Source organism: Ambystoma mexicanum, chromosome 4p, assembly GCF_040938575.1.
Source record: "Ambystoma mexicanum isolate Mex_15411 chromosome 4p, UKY_AmexF1_1, whole genome shotgun sequence".
Lineage (NCBI taxonomy): Eukaryota > Metazoa > Chordata > Amphibia > Caudata > Ambystomatidae > Ambystoma > Ambystoma mexicanum.
The window spans coordinates 1,119,868,301-1,119,891,659 of NC_090927.1; positions in this window are offsets into that span (position 1 = coordinate 1,119,868,301).

Here is a 23,359-nt window from a genome sequence, read left to right on the forward strand (position 1 = left end):
ATTTGGAGCCGAAGCCAAATATTTTATGGGCCACAAGGCCACATGATGTGGGTCTATAAAAAGGAGTCGGAGAAGTTAAATCAAACTGAAACTAGGAGCCCTTTTGCTATGTGCAAATCAATACCCCGTGTCCAGAGAAGTGGTTGAAGGTATATTTGAGACCATCTCTGCTTTAATGAAGCAAGGAATATTAGTATCATCCAATTTGCCATATAAACTGGCTGTCTACTCAGTGAGAAAATCAACGGGGGTCATGGAGATTTATACAGTTCCTTCACCCCTAAACAATATAGTTGAAGCTGAGTTTTCCTTAATTCCAAACCATGCGATAATATTGTGCAACATTACATCTAAGGCCAAATATTTCACAGTCATAGATTTAAAAAAACACATTCTTTTCAATTCCCCTCCATGAAGACTCACAGGATTTGACTTCCTTTTTGCATAGAAATATTCACCTGAAACATGCTTGTTTGCCCCAGGGGTGCTCTGAGTCCCCTTCAATCTTTAACAGAGCCCTTCAGATGGGCTTATGAAATGTCAAGCTCGAAAGTACAATAGTCAAATACGTGGATTACATTTTAGTATTTCGTGAGACAGAAGAAAGATGCAGAGAAGATTCAGTTAAGCTCATGACTATACTTCCAGAGAAAGGATATAAAATGGGCAAAGAGAAGATACAATACTGTCAGGAAGTGGTCTTGTATATAGGACAGTTATTCTCTCCTGAAGGAAGGAAAGTGACAACTGAGAGAGCAGAAGCAATTATGAAGAACGCAGTACCTAAAACAGTGAGGGAAATCCAACAATTATTAGGGATATGTAATTATTGCAGGGCCTGGTTTATTTTCCGATTACAGTACATATATTCAACCACTTTTAAAAAGGCTTAAAGGGCTTAAAGAAGCATAGGTGGGCAAGAGCAAAATAATATGGACAGATGAGATGACTGAAGGATTTGAAGAATTAAAAAAGGCAATCAGAACAGCCCCTGTGCTGGGAATTCCAGATTATCATGAAGAATTGTACTTATTTTCCCATTCAAATGGAGAAGTCATGACAGCAGTCCTCAAACAGGAAACAACATTAGGACATGGACACAAACCATTGATGTATTATAGTGGAATGTAGATTCAGTTATGAAAGGGCATCATCCTTGTGAGCAATCTTTAGCTGCTGCCACATTCGCAATCAAAAAAGCTTCAAGTATAACAATGTGGTGTTCAGTAACATTTGTAGAGCATGCATCATTTGCAATTTTAGAGAAACCTAAAAGTACATTGACCACACAAAGAGCATCAGGATACAAGTTAATAATATCGAACCCTGCATTTAAAATTGCCAACAGGCCAAGATCTGAAGGGAGGGCTCAAAGAGAAGTGACAAAGACGATCAACCTATTGAAGCAGAATATTAAAACAACCCAGCCTATACCCAGGGGACCAGGCGCTGGTACAAAAGTTTGTGTGCACTTGGAGCATGCCCTGCTTTGAAGGCCCATATGAGGTGAAAGAAGCTACCCCTACAGCTGCCATGGTAAAATGAAGAAGAGCTTGGTTACATTTGAATGACATCAAACCATATAAAGATGAAACCACAACTCTTACTGCAACTACCGACAGTGAAGCAAGAGAAGAAGTTCTGTGCATACAGACGCATTCAATGGTCAAGAGTAAAGCCAATGGAAAATGAAGAGCACAGCAGCACTTTAAATTAGAGGCCAACATCTTTTAACAAGGAATAAACAGACTTGCAGTTATCTTGGAAATGTTTTAGATAGGCTAAAGGAACAATGCATTGAACTACTGAAGCTGAAAGAAGAGAAGTACAATTAATCTTTCTGTTACCCATTATAATAACAATACACACATTCTTGTATGCTGTTTTTACATACATATTACTGTTTTACTTACCCTGCTTTAATAAGAAGCTACGTAAATAGTGACGTTTTTTGGCAATCCTAAAAACAATTATATTATTTTCAGAATAATCATAGCAATCCTCTTGCAGTTCTTGATCTAAAGGTGTCCTTCATAGAGACGTACAAAGTTATTTATCATAAGTCTAAGCAAAAATGGCGAGGTTCCAGAATATAAGAGGCTCATAGCCATCAAGAAAGTCGAACTTTCGTGGAGTAATAATTGTGATATCCTTCTGTGTTATGATTTATATTTTCCTCCTGATGTTTATGGAGTTTAGACATGCTATAAGAAATGATGCAGGCATGGAGGGGAACAATGAAACATTTACTATTGGCCCTGATGAAAACAGAAACAGCCTCCTTTATAATCTTACAAGGCATCTATTTCCATTAAAAGGGGATATTGGGGACGATCAGGGAGATATAAACACTAGGATTGTACCGGTATACCGGTATACTAATATAAACACTGTGGTCCATTTAATGTTGCTTAAGTAACTGTTACATTGTTTGTAACGGTAAACCGATTCGAATGATGTTTTTGTTTTTCACGTGTACTGTGTGTGCAGTGCACTTCAATTAATGCCATTGGAAATTGCAAATAGGGCTGGCACTGGGCTGGGCTGGCTTCTAGCAAGCCAGCTGGGACTGAAGGAGGAGGAGTTTGCCCGGGTCCAGGCTGGGCTAAGATGGCTTCAGTAAGCCTGGAGTTTGCCATTCCTGAATCCCGACGCACGTGTCACTGTCAGGGACAGTTGAGCAGCGCTCCATTCGGGCTCCATATAAAACCCTGCTGTCACACTTCCAAACACTAGGCGCTGTGCATGTGCCACAAATTTTAAATGTTCCAGGACGGTGAGCAGCCCCCACACCAGGACCACTATCCTCTTTGTCTTCCCTCCCTTTCTGTCTCATGGCCTTCTTTCCCTCTGTCCGTTCTGTCCCGCTCCCCCCACTTTGTTGAAATATAGTGCTGTGTGATTAATGTGCCCTTAGTACGTGTTAGTGCAACTTAAACGTGTTGTTATTCTATGTGTGTTATCGTGAGCCTGAATGTGCATGGTGCGCGATACCCCACCTGTCGGCAGATGAGGGTGTGAAATGCTACTGAGCATACAGAACCTATTACAGTTTGTATAGGATGCAGTTTGGATTTCAATTTCAAGTGTGTATTTGGAACCTATTACCGAAAAATGCATCCCACTCCCTGTGCTTTTATATAAGGAATCGAAGGTACGGTAAAAGTTTTATCGCTTTGATTGATATCCATTTGTAATTGGCTTTCATATTTCTTTCTTCCCCTAATGATTTCTGTAATGGGAGTGGTCCTAATTCTGTCCCCAACCCCAGCCTGTGCAGAAGCAGAAGGGGCAGGGGTGAAGGGAGGCACCCAGCCAGAAATCACTCCGCTCCTAGGCATGGCTGGCATTCTAACCCTGCACAGGACGGGAGAGGCCTAGAGGAGCATCGAGCAGCATTATGCCATTACAACCAACAGTACAACCGGGCAAGTGGGTTTATCATTTTCTGAAACAAAATGTTGGTGTTGAATGCATGTGAATGTTTGGAGGGGTGGGGGGTGTGTGTGTGTGTGCGTGTGTGTGATGAATAGATATATGTGTGGGCAGAGCATTTGTATGCTTCAGGTAGGATGAGTGAGTGACATAGGGTTGTATCCCCTGAGAGACTTCATGCTTAGTTTGTTGTGTACTGAAGAGAAGATCAAATTGGTTCTGATACAACAGGTTTGAGATTAATCTGCCAAACAAGCCCCCATATAATTTGCGTCCTGTTACTGAGACTTGTGCATCTACAGTCAAAATTACCAACTTTTTCGAAGCCACAATAATAGCATCTATTAACAAATGTTTGACAGGACCTAACTCTTTTTGTTATGCACTGTTGACAACTATTAGCCTCCTTAGTCAAGCTTTGCCACACTATATATAATAAAAAGATTCTAATTAAACCCTGAAGATGCTGAAGAACAGTAAGGTTGTACAAGTCCATCCTGAACACACGGGATCTGCCGGAAATGGGAGTAGCATTTTGATGATAATTAATGCAATAATGTTGGCCTCACCACAGTCAGCGTGGTGTTGGGCATGAGGCAAAGGTGTTCATCCCATGCCACAAACGTTTATCATAGTAGTCTGCATGGAACGCGAATGGCTCAGTGCAGATAAAACTTGCATCAGGCAGCCAGCGGGGTGCCATAAGTGTGGCATCTGCCGGTTTAATATGCGCAAAAGGTTTGTTTCTTTTGATACTCTGTCACAGTTCGTAAATGTAATTGGCTGCTTTCCTTAACGTCCATTGAAATTTGAGGTTTGTTGGGGGGGCTGGACCTGCTGCAAGCAGGAGAGGAACCACTGAGGAAACAATGAGCAAGGTCGGGGTCGGCGGCAGTGACTGTCAACTTGTGACAAAAAAGGAATGAGTTGACCAGCAGCTCAGCTACCCACTCACATGTTGCAGATACAGGGACTAACCTCGAGGTAAAAGTTTAAGCGCAATTCATGCAGTCACACATAACCTTAGAGAACAACTCCTGTCTCATATGTGCCTCATTGTGGTGTCACGGTAAATCGAAAAGCAGCGTTTGTTTACTCTAGTGAGTCCCCCGCTTGCCTCCAAGGATTCCGAATCAAAGGCCATGTGTTAGTTACTTAGTGGCAGCCTGGAAAATCTGTGCCCTTTCCCACAGAGATTTAATATTAATATGCAGCATATGCAATGTCGGCCATTGCTGCCACCGCCGACAACTGCCCCCCCCCCATCTCACCCTTCCTGTGGCAATTATTCCACTGCGTCATTCAGGTTAATGGGTGCACTACCCATTTCAGATGTGCGATTTACAAATGTCAAACATGGTTTGTCTTAAAATGTGGGCACAAGAGTGTCGATGTGTGACATGCATCTAGTATTCTCAGAAAATGGAGCAAATGTGCAATTAGTGGACTTCTATGCAAGGGATGCAGACCGACAATACCTCAGCTGGATCTTGCATGGATGTCGGTGAGTGGAGCAGGATCTTATAGTTTGGCAAATGCAGTGCAGTGGCCTTTTCCTAGCTTGGCCCTTGTGCTGTTGCTGGTTGGTGTCTGTCAGTTTGTCCTAGGTTTATCTCTGGCTTATATGGGTCTGTGGCGTGCATGCATTCGAGATGCACATATGCGTGTGTGACTATGTAGTGATGAGCCCAGCCAGTATTTAAAAAAGGGTCCTCCATATATCAAGACTGCAGTGAGGGAACATGTTTGAAGTTGGAGGGGAGGGTTATAAGGACCAAGACAAGGTCCAAAATGTATTCTGCCTATTTGTTCTTTTCTAGCCTTGGTGAAAAAATGTAATTTTCCTCTTGTAGTACATCAGAGGGGAGAGTGCATTGGCTGAGAGCCTGGAGGAAAGCAGAGCGCCTTCGGAATCTCATGTTACAATTGAGGTAAGATGTGGTCTGAGAGGAAGAGATGGACATGGGAAAGCACTGTTGTACTTTTAAACTTACACTGAAATAGTAGAACAAAGTAAAAGGATGAAGCTCAGTTGAAATAATGAAAAGGGTTGATATACTTGGCCCATTGAATGTCAAGGGACTCAACACACCTAACAAGAGGATGCAGCTATTTAGAAAGTTGAAAAGATTGCATTTACGAATAGTGGCACTGCAAGAAACTGATTTGAAAAAAAAACAATCTAGACTTAGAAACGGCCGACCCGTTATACAATTAAGAGAGTGGGACAAGTGACATTATCATTTCATAAGGACACATTCCCTTTAATATTCAAAAGTGTAAAAGAGACTCAGAGGGAGAACTGTGATGGTTGGTGCCAGCTGACTACTACTAGTGGGAGGATGGGGGAGGAGGGCCTCGTGGGCCTATTGATTGTATTGCCATATGCCAGACAAGTCGGATATATTTCGTTTTTGTTGTTGCAAATTTGCTTCTAGCGCTTGCAGACTCACTCCCACCCCACCCCCAGCTCCTTCTCAGTAACTTCAAACAGGGGTGGACTGGCCTCTTTTGTGTTATATTATTTTATTTCCACATTTTCTCATGGGAAAAGGGTTGGGCTTGTTGAAATGTGTAATATGGGGCCACTTTTCTAAACTATTTCCAGGGCCTCTTTTGGATCCGAGACCACCCCTGCCTTCACTCCACCCACCTCCTTCCACAACCACGCTCCGTGATTGGGCCTGTTGCCCTGTGTTAACTTCTGCAAGAGTCCAAGACCCTTGCTGGCTTACCAACTGGTATGATTTAACATTGTGGCTGCAAGGTAAGTTTGATGCAGCACTACTATGCCACTATGCATCCAAAGGAGTCTGTCCTACAAAACTTCTGTTTGAGCAAGTTACGTCTCGGGTCATATGTTTATAATTATAAACCAAACCTCCTATGATCTTATACATGTCTCAAAACCACTGAAAGTACAGTGGGCTTAAACACATTTTTCAGGTCAACATTATTTTGCATTCTGGGACTTATAGTTTACCATTCTGGATGTAAAATGTAAAGCCACAATATCATTTTGGCTTAACATGTTGCTAATAGGGATTTACATGTTCATGTGGCTTTATTGCCCCAGTGGTGGGGAGGAGGCAGTCGTTTGTAAATTGAAATGACGAGAGAGAGGGGTTACTGGGGCAAGTGGTTCTCCATCTCATCATTTTAGTTTGCAAATTACATGTCTATTCTCCCTGCTCGAGGCTGTCAGGCGGGTTCTGTGCCTCAGTGCATGCCAGATGGTGCCAGGGTCTTGAAAACCTTCAGATGGAAAGGGGCCATTAGTCACTCTCAAGGGGGTTACTCAAGCGGCGGCCCCCATTATTTGCAGTGCCACTGTCAGTGCCAGCAGCAGGCTTAGAACACAGCAATACATTCCTTACATTCATTCAGGGGTTTTAAATGTGCGTTTTGAGCGCTCACCTTACAACTTCAAGCTGTGTTTGCAGACTTTGCTGGATCCCTACGGCTGTCACTTTCCTCCCATGTTATCACCTCAGTCATTGCCTTAACAATCATCTGTTCCAACCACTTCTTAGCTATGGCATTTTGCAGGCCATGGCATGTACTGTTTCAGCTCCGTGCTTGGTGGCCATGTCTTGTGACTGTCTTGATTCAAGACACAAGATGGACATCCAGCAGGGATCTGAAACACTAAATGCACAATTGCCTGCCCGAATGCCCACATAATTCCTTCTTTGTCACTGGACTCACTACGGCAGTCAGTACCATGCACCTGTGATATTAGAGTATACATTGTAATGGAGACAAAATGAATACAGCCGGTAGGTTGGTGGGGTCATTATATTATAGCCACAGATTATTCATGAGCTTTGAATCAGCGGCCCACCCACCTGTATGTATTTCTTTGTCTCCCAATATGTATTCCATGTTCTGTCTGTGTAAAATAAAATGTCACATCATCAGACTATCACCGCCACAGACTGAGTCAATAAGGAGATTTTATTTCCAATTCCAGGGTCAACTAGTGAGGCAAATGTATACAAATGCAGCTAGAGCAACTGTTAGGTGAAGTAGTGAAAACAACCAAATCCAACAAATACAACCCAGGCCTCCCTATCGCTGACCAGTGCCTCCTCTAGGCAAACCCTCACCGACATCCTCTTGGTCATTCTCTCGCCAGACCTACCTGCTCTTCATATGGTCTCTGTGCTTTCTCCTCTCTCTTCTTCTCCCATCAATGGTGACACCCGTTAGGGGGGCCCTCCTGGCCTACATCGACTCCTCTAAGGTCATCAAAAATGTTTACCTGAATGGTACCATCTTGGTTCAAGGCCCTCAGGCCAATCTTCTCCTCTTTGATAGACGCTTCCCGCTCCTCATCAATTTCCTTCCTTCTGCTGTGCCCTCTTTTGCCTCCATGGCTTCCTTGCCTCCCCCTGCTGTCTCCTCCTTCCTCTTCTGCCCCCCCCCTGGGCTTCTTCTACACCTCTGCAGGTCGTACCTCTGATTTGTACCCCTTCCGGAAGTCTTTCAAGGATGGTAACCTTTTCCATATTTCCACTCTTAACTCTCACTCAGGTGTCAAGCACTCCTCTGACATCTGCCGCCTCCTGGAAGAACTTGACCTTGATGGCCTTGGTCTCACCAAGACATGGTTCACAGTCAGCTCTGTCTCAAGCTCTGACACTCTCCTTCCTGGTGGCTACTAGCTCCTCTCTGCACCCAGATCCAACCGTTCTGGGGTGGGTGTAACCCTGATCTTCCCCAATCCCTCATCTGCAGGCTCTCTTTCTCTCTCTATTAGCCATTCCCTTATTGTGGCTACCATCTATCGTGCACCTGGTCACATCTCCTCCGTCATCTCTGAGTGATTGACCTCTCCTCTTCCCTTCTGGTCTCAACCACTCAACTCCTCCTTCTTGGAGACTTAAACATCTGCCTGGATGTTTCCTGTCCTTCCTCTGAACTCTTTTGTGACCTCTGCTTCTCGCTCTCACTCTCTCCTCCCCTCTGGAACAACTCACTCTGCAGGGCACGCTCCTGATGTTCTGATCTCTACAGACCTTCCCCTTTCTATCCATCTCACCACAGCTCTCTGCTAGAGTGATCACTTTCTCCTTTCCTCCCAGCTCACTCTCTCCAACCCTCAGACCAAACCAACTCCAGCACTGCCACCTACCTTCTCGGTAATCTGACCCAGGATGCATGAAGCATGTGTCATTTGAAGCTTTCACCGCCACTTTATCAACCGCCTCCTCCCCCTTTGGCTGACTCACACCCTGACACAGTCCTCTCCATGCTCCACTCTGCTATATCTGATACTCTCAATGTTCTTGCCCCTGTCAGGAGGATCTGCTCGAAGCCCAAAGCCAAGTGTATCTCCTTGTACAACTCAGACCTCGCCACCCTTAAACACAAGTGCAGGGTGGCTGAGAGGTAATGGCATGCTTCTGGTACATCCTGTGACAAACTGGCCTGCCGTCTGCTCCAAAGGCAATACTGGCTTTCTGTCCGCTCCAAGAAGAGAGCCCACATCCAAGTCTGCATCTTTGCGGCACCTAACATCTCAGCCAAACTCTTTAAGATCTGCAAGGTGCTGGCCAATCCTGCTGCAGTCTCTACCTCTCCTGTCCCCTCCCAGGCACTCCGCACGGCCCTGGCTTCTCATTTCATCTAAAAAAACACAGGACATTCTGTCCGCTCTCTCTTCCTCTCCCCCTGCCCTTCTATTCACTTCTCTTCCTCTTGGCTCTTCTTCGGCCACCCCTCGTCCCTCCTTTTCTGCCTTTCCCCTTTTCTCTTCCCGACGAGGTTTCTAGACAAGTCCGATCTATGAAAGTCTTGTAAAAACAGGTTCACCCTTGTTCCTCCAAAACCATCAAGGACCACATTGACACGTTGGCCCCTGCTCTGGCTGACTTCTGCAACCACTCCTTTGCCACTGGTGTTTTCCCTTCCCCCCTGAAGCACTCCCTTGTGCACCCTAAACTTAAGAAACCCAGAGCCGCCCCCTCCTGCCCGGCTACCTATCGCCCAGTCACCATCACTCCTTCCCTGGGCAAACTCCTGGAAAAGCTGCCCATCTCCCAGCTTAAACTTCACAATGAATCTGTTGGTTGTCTCCATGACCATCAGTCTGGCTTCAGAGCTGCCAGAAGCACAGAAACTGCTCTCCTGAACATCCGTGAAGACCTGCTCTCCAACCTCAATTCAAACACCCCCTGTGTCTGCATCTTACTTGATCTCTCTTCTGCCTTTGACAAGGTCAACCATGCCATCCTGCTCAACCGTCTCTGTGATAACCTGGGTACTGATCAGATCTTGGCTTGGCTGACCGCTTTCCTCTCAGATCGACCCACAAAGGTCCAACTTGCATCCTTCCTTTCCTCTATCTCTATCTCTAACTTTGGTGTTCCTCAGGGGTCTAACCTCTCTCTGGCAATTCTTGCCCACCGCATTGGCACTCTCTGCCACAACTTTCAGTGCTATGTGAATGACATTCAACTCATTTTCAGGCTCCCTTCCGCCACTTCTTCTCCTTCTCTCGTCTCTGACTGTCTGCCTGCTTTTCAGGAGTGGTGTGCCGCCAATGATCTCTGCCTTAATGCCAGTAAGACCGAGATTCTCCACATCGGCCCACCTGCTCCCTCTTTTCCTGTCACGCTCTGGCTTGCCTCTCTTGACCATCTTCCTACTCCCACCTGTGAGGCTAAAAACATTGGGGTCATCTTCGACTCCACACTCTCCTTCTCTCCTCACATCTCTGACGTCTCTTGGAAGTCACACTACCAGCTGCACCTCCACAGAGGTATTCTTCCATTCCTCTACTTCCCCAGAAGCTCACTGTCTCCAGAGCACTGGTTCTCTCTAGCCTGGGCTACTACAACAGCCTCTTTCTAAATCTGCCTGCTTCTACTCTCCGCCCTCTGCAACTCATCCAGAACAGGACTGCAAGACTTGTCCTTGGCCTCAAGCCCAGGGATCAGGACTAAAATCTCTGCACTGGCTCCCAGTGGCTGCAAGGATTAAGTTCAAAACCCTCTGCATTGTCCACAAGGCCTTCTCTGGCCTCATTACCTTCAACTCTCTCTTCCTAAATATCTTCCTTCTCGAGCTCTTCACTCATCCGCCTCCAACTCCCCCAGGGACAGTCATTTCTTCAAGCAACGAGTTGGTGGTAGATCTTTTTCATTGGCTGGGGCCTCCTTCACGAACGGTCTCTCTGCCTTCCTGAAACTTGAGGAGAACCATCTCTGGTTCTGGAAGCACCTCAAAACCTTCCTCTTTGCTTCTGCATTCTCTCCTCCTCTCCGCTGCTGAACTCCTGGCTGAAACTGCACTGGTCACCTGGCTCCTCTCTGACATTGGGCCCAGGTCCCCTCCACCACCAGTTGCATCCCTGCACTGACTCCCTGGCATCCCCCGCACTTGGAGACTGTTTTCTGTATCCCTATAGCCCCTTACCAGCACTTGACACCTGATGTCTGCACTTACCCTTGCACGTGCCACCAGCTGGCCACACTTTTACTTATTGCTTTATTTATTCTATTTATTTTACTGTCATTCCCATGTACTGTACTGCCCACTCCCCCCGCACTTTTACCCTTCCCCCTTCCCCTGCACTTGCGCGATCTCAATGTCCTCTGGCCTAGTAAGATCGTTTTCTCTGTCTTCCCTCTGTTCCCCTCCCTTGCCTTGTTGCGTCTTGAAACACTTGTGTATAGGCGTGTTATAAATGCCTTATCAAATCATATCATATCATATCATATCATATCATATCAATGATGGAAGAGGAAAATGACCACCATGACACTGACACCACTGGCCCATCATGGGAGAAAATGCTGCTTTACAACTACTTTGGCTACGCTAAAATAAGAGGAGAAATAAAAGATGAATGCTTTCCCATTTGCCGTGCCTGTACCAAAAACAAATCAGCTGAGGGCGGAAACACATCTAATATGCTTACGCATCTTCGAGAGCACCATCGAGCCCTTTTTCTAGAAACGCAGCTGTCCATCAAAAGGAAACAACTGCTCCTTCTACCACTTTCACTACTACAGGAGATTCCACAGAAGCATCATCCAGTACAGAGGTATTTTTAGTTTTAAACTTAACATTCCTCATCAAATAAAATCTTTCATGATTACGAGTGTAACATGCACATTGTGCACTAGTGCAGTGCACTGCATCAAACACAGCAGCACACAGGCCCAGCTTGGACTTGCGAGATGCTGCTGCCTTGGCACTAGTGTGTGGGGCTGTCCACTTGTAGATGATTTTAACTTACCTACCATAGTTTACCTTTAAGTTAATTCTTTTTGTATTTGCATTCGAAGTGGTGCCGCCAATCCACAGAAAACTTCACTTAATATACAATGGAAAAATGTTTTGAGAAGCAAAAGAAATACGACTGTACCTCTGAATCTGCACACAAAATGAATGCTGCTGTTGCTTTCTTCATTGCAAAATATATGGTTCACTATTACATAGTAGAAAGACCAGGTTTCAATCATTTAGTAAACCAGTGGAATCCTAAATACGAACTTTCATTGTAAAAGAAAATTTATGGAAAAGAAATCCCAAAATTATATTCAACTTTGAGAAATGAAGTGCAGGAAGCTGCTGGCAGAGCCAGGTGGTTTGAAGCAACTACTGATCTTTGGACAATCAATGGTGGCAGAGTGGGGCCAGACATTAGCCTGACACTCCAGCACTTCTCACCAGAGTGGGTCATGCAGTCTCACTGCTTAGAGACACTATGGGCCTGATACGCAGAAGTGTTTATAATGACGCAATCCCATAGGAAAACACTCTGTGAATCAGGCCCTATATGTGCCCCAAGACCATACTGCAGAACACATATTTGAAGGCATGCTAGAAAAATGGCAGCTAGACATTAATAGAGTTACTTGTACTGGGACAGATAATGCCTCAAACATGAAAAAAGCATTTCAACAGGTATTTAAAATACCACGCTTAAGCTTCTTTGGCCACAACTTAAATTTAGAGATTCAAAAGTGTTTAAAAATTCAGCGCGTTGACACATCAGTGAAAAGTTGCAGACGGCTGGTTGAGTCATTCAGTCGCAGCCTGAAGAAAAGACGAGAGCCAACCTTAAAACAAACTGAACTCAACATTCCTAAACATTCCCGGATTCGTGATGTAGTCACAAGGTGGGGCTCAACATATGACATGATAGAGCGCTTCATTGACCAGCAGCAAGCAGTGTGTGCAGTTCTTGCAGCAGATAGAAATCTATGGCATTTGATGCCAAAAGAAAATGACATGACAAACCTTGAGGACATTTCATTAGTACTTGGGTCAGTCCACATGTTCACAGATTCCCTTGCTAGTGGCACACGTGTCACTGCATCAGCAATTAGAGCAATATTAAATCATCTATTAAATAACATTCGAGTTTGTGATCCCACTATTCGTCCACTAGCGAGAGAAATTAAACACAATTGTTGTTTGACATCTGTTCTTTCCTAGATCCAAGGTTCAAAGAACTCTTCCTCAGTAATGTCACTGATACGGCAGATGCAATAAAAAAAAAAAAACTTTACAAGAAAAACCTAGCCTGGAAGAAGGTGAGGATCAAGAATCAGATTTTATCACTGCCACCATGAAAAGAAATAGGACCCCCTAAGGTAGTGAAGAACAGCATTGTGTGCAGCAGCTGCAAAGTCTTGGAGTGCCATCACCAAGTCCAACTCCAATACTAGCAAGCAAAGAAACTGTTGATGTTACTCCCAGAAAAGGCGTACATTACGGGAAATTACCAAAAAGTGAGAAAAAGCCCACTTATGCAGCTGCAAACTCTGAACCAGAAGCAGCAATCATTACTGAAGTCGAAAACTACAAAGTTCTGCCAATCCTTCCAGGAAATGAGGATCCCCTCATTTGGGTATCAGGTAATATTATCCCCACCAAAAATATTGCTCTATATATGGTTGTCGGGAACGGCCATATGCAATATTTTTAGTGGGGATAATAGTAGGGTTTTTTGGGAGCGGGGGTTTGCAGTGGTGCTCCCTGCTCCTTTTAAAATAATTCAGGGGTTGCAGGGGTGTCCCCAGCAGGTACCATGCCTTAATATTGCCGCAAAAATATGGCAATATTTTTGTATGGCGATATTTTTGCAGGGATATTAACACATGGAACCCTCATTTGGTGGACACAACAGCAAAAGGATTTATCCATTCTGTCATATCTAGCCCAATAATATCTGTGCATCCCAGCAACTCGTGTTCATTGAGAACGTGTCTTCAGTAGCAGTGGCTACATATTGTGAGCTTTTAGGAACAGACTATATGCAGAGCATGTAAACATGCTGCTATTTCTGCATCAGAATTTTTTATTTTCTTTTTTCTAAAAAAAAAGGTTTGTCTGCTGATCACTCAGACTTGCGTTGGAATTATTAAAATCTTTTCAGACTTTGAATGTAAGCAGATATATGATCCTTTTGACAATTTTACCTTGGTAGTGTTGGTAAAATATAATTCAGAAACCCAAAATGTTTGGCCAGACCCTTCTGGGCACCACTTCTCTGACCATCATTCTTCAGAAGAAATAAAACATTGAATTTGCAAATAAGGCGTTCTTCCTTCTGTGATGGCAGGTTGACCTTCAAAAACGATAGTCCGATAGTCCTGGAGTTATGTCTGCAGTTGATTGATTTTAAAACCTTCCAGCCATCATACTTTGAGACCCTACGGTCATACATGTCTTGGCCTCCTACTTCTTTAGTTAAACTTCTAAAAAGGTTTCATTGGTTTACAAAGTTAAATTGAACCTCCTGCTCTATTGAGTTAAAACTAAAATAAATGTTTGTAAAAAGAACTAAGACATCTTCTTGGTGATGTTTTCTTGTTTGTGTATTGTGTCTTGTTAAAAATGTGACTTTTCCTGGAAAAATAATATTTAAGACAATGTTTATACACACGTGCACGGTATAGCGCAATAACCACGGTATACCATCATTTCAAATTAAGCTTATCATACCATCAAAAGATCAATATCGTGACATCCCTCGTGATAATTCACCTCATTTAAAAAATAACCTCTGGAATCAGCACATGAAGAATGTGTGAGAGAGAATTTCAGAGGAAAGCTGCAATCTCTGTTCCTTAATACGGTATGCCATGAACGCAGCAAGGACATTTGTTGCCAAAGGGGTGCCTGCGCATGATGCAATATGTCTCAGTCATCTAGCAGCGTGTACAACCAGAGGGCACTTTGAAGGAAAATTGGGGACTTTAAGATGGCGATAAAGAGGAATATTTCCATGTGAAGGTACTTATGTGAAATCAAAAAGAATGGAAGGTGGGATGGGGTGGACAAGCAAAACACACATGTATCCATCCTAGATGGGAGAACAAATAAAAATCATCAAAATGAGGAGGATGGATTGTTCAGATATGACTGAAAGGTCAGGAGAACCAGGATGCCGGGAAAGACTTGAGCTATTGGTGAATGGGCGTGTTGCCACAAGTACCGGATTGGCAGATGGACTATTATCTTGCCCTTCACAGATATTAAAGAAAGAACCAGTAGCCATAGTGAAAATAGTGAATGAAAGATGACCATAATTATGGGCCAAGTATTCCAAGTTACTAACATGGGTCGACATCGAAGCAGGTTCAGTCCTAGTCAGAGAAAACAAAGGATGTGGACAGATACTTGAGGTCCCAGGAATGAATAGAGGAACTGCTGTACTGATGGTCTGAGTTTGCACCTGTGGAGCCAGAGCTTAGATGCAGTGTCCTACAATTGGGGAGGAATATGTTCCATTGTAGTAATACATGTCCAGCATTACTAACCCATAAAGGTGATCTCAATTTTGGTGAATTGCAAAGATGAATGAACACCAGATAAGGAAGGGATTGCTTATTCTTCACTGGCTGAAAAGGGAGAACTACTTTTCATCAAAATCAATAAAGGCCTATGAAGACATCCAGGTGAGCATAAACAGTTCAGCAAGACAGCAATTATAATGACATCTATATTTATGCTAGGACTCCAGACTGAAGTGAACATTAAGTGGCTGCAAATCACCAGATGGGAGCTGTTACAGAAGATGAATGCAGCAATCAAAGTATTCAATGCAATTAGAGAAGAATTGTTATCCATCACGCTGATGACTCACCAGAACAGGCATACCTTTGATGGAGAAAATGGAACACTGACAGAAACAATAACTATGCTGACAACCCTGCATACAAATATGGAAGTTGAAGCTGATGAGACAGCAGGAGATGACTGGTTCTCAATCCTATTGTCATGGATTCCAACCTGGCTGGTCAATGCTGTCAAAGTACTTGGAGCAATACTCATGTTGGTATTGTTAGGATTCTGTCTTATAAGGATCATCTAGGGACAGTGCAAGAAAATAGCCAACAAAGCTATTGGGATAAAGATATCCCCTATAGATGATTGATATATATGCTGGAACCAGTGAGCAGATGCAACATGAGGAAAGTACCAGAGAAAATATAAATAAAATCACACTTGCCACTCCAGTAACAAAGTTCTACTATCCCAGGGATCATAAAAAATAACTTGGACATTGGATATCCTATCCACCATTTGGAGAATGCTGCTACATGGCTTGGAGTATGGATGAACATATAAAGAATGCAGGTCACCTGAGAGCGGTGACCAAGATATGGGTCCCAAGAAACAGCAGTGTGAAGAGATGATAAAGGAGAATGAAGAGAAGAATGTGGCTGAGAACTCAACCATAGGGCGGAATGTAGAGGAGCACAGGGGCGCATTATCCCTAACTCCCACGCCCTCACCGCCGTCATACTGGAATCGTAGGAGAAGAGCCCTGTACAGTACTTCTTGTGTTATGTCTATACTGCATTGATTGTACAAAAGACGATATGCACTCAGACAACTGTATCAAATGTATCCTCGGACTGAGAGAGTGGAAGGATGGTGTCGGGAAGGATGTCAGCACACCCCAATGCACATCATGTAGTGCTGAAGTGAAATTTGACGAAGGCAGCGTGATGTCATAAGGAATATATGCAAGTACAGACTGAAACAATATGAAAAACTTAAGAGTGACGATGTAACTGCATCAACAAGAGAAACATGTACGAAATGATAAAGTGATCATATACAAACAAGACAAAGGGCCTCATTATAAGTTTGCCGGTCCAGTAGAATGGAACCGGTACTCTACCGGTGCCATTACTACCGGACTGGCAAACTACGAGTTCTGCTCGCAGGTGCAATTACAACCATCAGGTCTAACCTGGCGGGCTTACCGGCATCCGCAAGCAGAGCATGTCGGATGCATCAGCACCATTCACGAATTGTGCAGGTGCATCTGACCTCCCCATTCCCATTGAGCCCTATGGGGCTCAAATGGCAATGGAGAGTAATTATTACTGGCACCCGGCAATGGAGATGTGCCTGGTCCGCTGGGGCTGTAATGCCCTGGTATATCTCCATTGCCGGGTGCCGGTAAAAAAACGACTCCAGCGGCAGCCGTGCCGGTAATTACCAGCACAGCTACCACCGTAGTCGTAATGAGGCCCAAAGTAAGTTGCTGCTCAATAAGTGTAAATACACAGAAGCGCAAGGTAGATGAGACATACAGAAGCTTGCTATGGAGGAAAATATAATGTGGCAAGGATGGCCATGATAGGAAAACGAACGTCGGGTCATGCAAAGATTCAATCCAGCTACTTCAGAAACAGACCAGGGCTGCAGAATCAGGAGACGTTGGAGAATTAGCGTTGTGTGCAAAATGAAGAGGAGTCTATGTTGGCCTGGGATCAAGGATGCCATTTCAAGGAATAGCTGCAAAGTACAAAGGAAGGTAGGCACATACGTCATGGACGTGAAAGATATTTTAGATTAAAGAAGAAGAAAACATTTGCAAGAGTCAAAGTATTGGACAATTACAAATTGATAAGGCTCCTACAAGATGGAGTGAGCACGTGTCTAGGGGCCAAAAGGAGCAATGACACACAGCATAATTGAATTGAATAGCAATGAATATATACAGGTAGAAATTGACTCATTTGGGGTCTCCTGACACGCGATTTAGAATTTTTAAAAAAGGGCTATCCATGAAGCTGTGGACAAAGATAGTGATGTGCTTACACTCCCTTAAACGTCCCAGAACAGAGAACGAGCTACAAGGTCAACTACAGACTGGAAACCTTGGCTCATGGCGTGACTGATGAGAAATGATGGACTAATTGGGAAAGTGGGAATGTGATGTGACTCATGCACCTGGGTTTCGTTTTGCTTACATGCTGCTAGCCGAGCCAAAAGTCCAAGGTTGGATGGGAATGTCAACCAATCAGTGGGTCTATATAGCAACCTGCTATCCAATGTTGCATTGACCAATCTGATTTGCCTGCTAAAATCAGTAGTATATGTATTTAGAGGACGTTCAAGGCATGCCTCACAGATAATAGACAGCAAATGAAGTACTATCGTATATGTATTCTACACGTAGATATGTTCCCCTAACCAGCTCTCCCGTCGATAGGTTTTACAGTTTGCCATGTAGGATGATGTCATAGATGATGCATTTTGGGTTTTTAAAACCTTTGTGTAATCAAGTTTGAGTGTGAGTGTGCCTACATCAGTCCGATGTCTGCCAGTTGACCCTGCTTTAATAAACTGAGATAAAGTAGTATTTTTCCATATTCTTTGAGTCTATCCAGCTATTTAGTTTGAGATTTGTATTGGTAATCCCATCTTGTACAAGAGACCCTCCAAGGTGCTAAAGGACAGATATTTCCTTTCTAATGATTTCACTCTGCATTATCTGATGTAGAGAGCTATAGAACTTGGAAAGATAATGCATTGTTCTGTCACCGCTAAATATTTTAAATTAGCCCATTACAAGGTATGAACATCTCTTTTTTGTGACTGAACTAACAAAACACCAACCTTTATTTGCACTTGCTGAAAAAAACAAGAATGAACAGCCCTCTTAGCACTCAAAGTTGAACAAAGCCAGAATGTGTGACGGTAAGAATTTGATCACCATCAAGTATGTCCTAGTTTAAGAATGTTGCTATTAGCCCTGGAGCGGCACTGAAGATGATGGGCGGATTGAATGATACCAGATGGATTTGGGATTATTGTAGATCAGACCCTCTAATTTAAAGTTAATGCATTTTAAAAGATCAACATTCATGCATGTGTTCATACTTAAAGTGAAGGAGACTCCAGTGGCCTTGGTTTGGTTGCCAATAGATTTGGTTCGGGCAGCGATCCACAATTAAAGCAAACTAGTGTGAAAGCCTGTGTGCATAGGCCAAAGTGCATAAAGAAAGACATTTTCAGAGTGTTATTATGTGGGATGTCTCGATGTAATTTGATACATGGGGTTTTCATTAACTCAGTAGGACCACTATTTATCCAAAGGCAATAGCTCCTTCTAGCGGTGACAACAGGCGAAGAGGGCAGTCCCTACTGCGCATGACTACATCGGACAAACAGTAGGACCACTACATTTCCTAAGGCAACAGCTCCCTCTAGCAGTGACAACAGACAAAGGGGGCAGTTTCACCCTTCAAAATCTCTGAAACAACCTTGCTGTAATTGATATGCAGTAGGTCACTCTCGTTAGTATTGTTTCCACCCATTTTCAGGGTCCTTTCAGAGTCACACACCAGCCCACATTTAAAGCAAACTAGTGTGAAAGCCTGTGTGCATAGGCCAAAGTGCATACAGAAAGACATTTTCATGTGTTTAAAAAGGTGTGTGATGCACAGCTGCCTGCTATTTTGATTAAAAATGCATATAAAGGCAAAACTCACTCATATTGTAGAAGGACGTTGTTTCAATGCTTGGTCTCACGAAACAGAACATATGGCAATTAATACATCTACCTTTTCCCAAGATAAACAATCTCTATTGCCACCAAATATAATACTTGCAATCACTTGTCTGTTATCTTGGCAATTTCTGTCCATGAATGTTGATGAATTGTGTATACTTCACGTTATGGCCCTCATTACAAGTTTCCCGGTGAAGGAAATATGCTGATATAATTGCCAGTAATTCCAGCACTGGCATTTCTTCCGTAATCGGGAAAACACGATTCTGCCAGTGGGGGCCACAGATCTAACTCGAGCCCTGACCTGGCAGTAAATCAGGGCCCCACCAGCAAATAAATGACACAATTACCTGCATGGTACTCCATGGAATGAGGAATTACAAGCAATTCTGCCGCTTGCAATATCCCGGTAATACCGGGATATCAGGCAGTGGAAATGGTAGGGGTAGTTTGTTGGTATCCCTCCAGAATTACTGGCAGAATACCGGCAAACTTGTAATTTTGTTTTTGTTTTATTGTGTTTTAGTCTATAAGAACTTTTCACAAAACAAAATTTAGATAAATAAAGTTTTTCAACAATAAAATCATAACATTTTTTATCACAATCCACAAGAAATCATAAGCTTAACTCCATAAAATGAAACTGAGATTAAAGATAAAAATGTGTACATTCTGCTCACTTTGATATTATCGGTCTTCCATGCTTATCAATATAATTATCTGTTCATTTTGACCAAGTTTCTATTCCAAGTTGTTTAATAAACTTGGCTACTGACACCTGAATTGTGGCTAACTTTGAATGAAACAATCTATCCCACACGTTTCGTGATGTTAAAATGATAAACTATTCGAATAAAGGTTTGATGAGCAAATGCTGCTTGATCATTAAAGCACTACATTCTGTAAGTAGATGGCGTAATGTCTCTTTGCATGTTGGTATATTGCAGAATCGACAGCAAGAGGGCTCATTTTTTATTTGGTGCCGTTGCAGCATTATTTCTTTCGTTTTGATCACATTAAATCATAACCTTAAATAAATTTGTCTATATTCCGAAGATGGACATTTTAGCAAATATTGCTCAGTTATTTTATATACCTTCTCTATTTTTACCATTTCATTAAACATACTGTGATTTTTACATTGCTAACATCTTTACTATTGTACGTATCCAATCATACGACAGAATTTTATTTTTGCTTTTTTAGGATTAGCAATGAGTATCTCTGCAGTGATGTCTGCCATATTCATTACAGTTAAAGCAAGTAAACGCCATTGAAACAGGAATACATGATCAGATGTAAGCATATATTCAGCAATAACACAAATCAATCATTCACTAGAAGATGCCATGATTAATTTCCTGTAAAGATTTCACACCTTTCAACAATACATGGCATATAGGGACAACAGTTCCAATTCATGACGTATAGCGAACATTGGTACACACTGTGGTAAACCCAATATTTTCTTTCCAAAATTTACTTTACATGCATGCCCAAAACTGCGGTGTCATGGGACTCCTGGAATCCGAACCATATAAGTTAACAGCAGTTATGTTTTGAGAATAAAATATTATCAACAGTGCATAAAAAAACATGCAGTACTTATGTTTTATCAATGTTGCCTGGGATATTGCAGTCTGCATTTTTTCCTGGAGATTTTGAAAATAAAGGAGGTCCGAATCGTGATCCCTTATATTAATGCCAAGATATTTATACCGCATTATACCATCAAGCTCAATTCCATTAAGTTTCCATCTCTAGGAACTTTTACGTTTCATTACTGTACTTATTAACACCTTTGTTTTCGAAATGTTAATTTCAAGGGGATTTAAATGAGCATAGATTCCTAATTCATTTAAGAGCCTTTGTAAACCAATAGCAGTTTTGGACAACAACAGAAAGTCATCCGCATAAAATAACCAGGTTACCGATTTGCACCCTATACGAGGAGAGGTCTGAAATTACGGAAGAGAATGATTTACCCATATCATGAATAAATTAATTAAACAATATAGACGCAAGGGCACACCTTGTTTAAGACCGCGTTCAGTTAATATTGAAGATGAAAGCTTGCCATCTGATGATAATCGGACCATAATTGAGGTGTCAGTATGAAGTTGTTTTATTAAATTCAGCATGTTGGCCGGACAGCCCGCACTCTCCAATTTATGAAACAAAAGAGCCCTATACACTGAGTCGAATGCCGACTTAAAGTCGACAAAGGCCATATATATAGGTTACTTTATCAATGTGATGTTATATGGCCGAGACTGTTAACAAATTAATTGATGTCCCCATCTCAGGAACAAATCCAGTCTGATAGGGATCAAAAAGATTTCTTCGATTGATCCATGCGGTTAAGTTCCTCAATATCAACCTGGAGAACAATTTCCTTGGAGTGTCCAATAAAGCGATCGCACAATAGCTTTCAGGGTTGGTGCGGTCTTTTAAATACTGGTACTATAACCAACCTCTTCGAGCTGGCCGGAATTAGTTGTGTGCACATCACCTCTTGAAAGATCAAAAGTAGTATATTGGACCAATGATTTGTTTTAAAATGCTAGTTGGACAGACCATCAGGGCCGGCAGCTCTAGACTGGGACAATTTAACAACAAACATCTTGATATCATCTATATCAAATTTCAAAGGAGGAACAAATAAGCGGTATGATTTTATATCACTCTCTTTAGCAGATAGCTGTGTAACATTTTTTGATCCAGATATATTCAGGAACTGCATTCACCTGTATAGAAGCTTGCGTTGTCAAAGTACAAGAATTGAGAAAATGCCAAACAGCACCAGAGTTTCTAGATTCCACGGCCTTAAGAATTGTTTCACCATCCTGTTGATATAATAATGATTTTCTAGAGAGTACCCAATTTCTTTAAAGTGCTTTTAGGCTCTTAATTCTCTGTATTCTATCTTTATCAATCAATTCAACTTTGTGTATTGCTTTCCGTAGTTCCATTCTCTTTACCTTGATGTTTAAATCAAAACTATGCTTATGCTTAAACATTGGTTTGCGTGATGTACTAGCTGTCTCTTGAAGTAAATATAAACTCGAAGTACAATCGTTCTGCATAAAACAGCAGGAGTTGTCTTTATTGCTCTGAGTTTGTAAGGTTAGGAGTAGTTTCAGCAGCCGTTTGGTGTCACAAATGATTCGATTACGATCAGCATCCCCCGTCTCTGAAACAATACACCCAAAAATGGAATCAACAAAGATAATGTAGCTAGAGGTGCACTGAGAATGGCCATACATATCATGTACCATCTTGCCTAGTAATACTGTCACTAATATGTGCACTCTGACCGATTGCTAATGGTTCTGCATGACATAGTGGGGCTTATTGGAAAAAGCTTCTTATGAACCAATTAGGGCGTAAGGTCAGTGTGTGAGTTCCTCATGAAAAATGTTACTCGCTCTCCAAAATGGGCAAATGAAGGAAGCAGTGGCTTTCTTCCTGTGAATGTATTAAATTGACAATGAAAATTCAAAGAGGTCCTGGTGTTTCCTATTACACAGGCATTCGCCTGTATGGCAATCTCTTAATTTGCTAATTGAGGTAGCCCGGGGCATCATCTGCTCAGCATTTGTAAACCAGGAAATCTTAATTGTGACTAAAAAGAAAGTGAAAACTTTAGGCATAGTACTTGACCAGACATGGATATGAAGGCTCAGGTTAGTAGTCTGGTCTCCTCATCAGCTTGCTATATAAAGCTCCTAGCCCACCTCCGAACATTTATTTCTCACAAGAACTCTGAGATAATTGTAAGGGCTACTGTGGGGTCTATATTCTTTACCCGGCTGAAGAAAGTGGTGAATTATTTAGATACCGCTGCACTGTGAATCGCCTCTTTTCTGAGCGATAGACAGTGTAGAGTGTGTAGTGGAGATTAGGAGGCGATGCATACTGCTTTGGCCTATGGCGTACCTCAGGGAGCTTGTGTGTCTCCTTCTCTTTATAATATCTTTACCATGCCTTCTTTTGATCTTTTGAAAAAGATTGGTGTTGCCTTTACAAACTAGGCGGATTACACTCAATGTGACATCCCACTTTCTGGATCACATCTATAGGATGAATGCACTATGAATAAGGTACATTACCTTATGCAGACCTATATGCTGCAGAATGGACTAG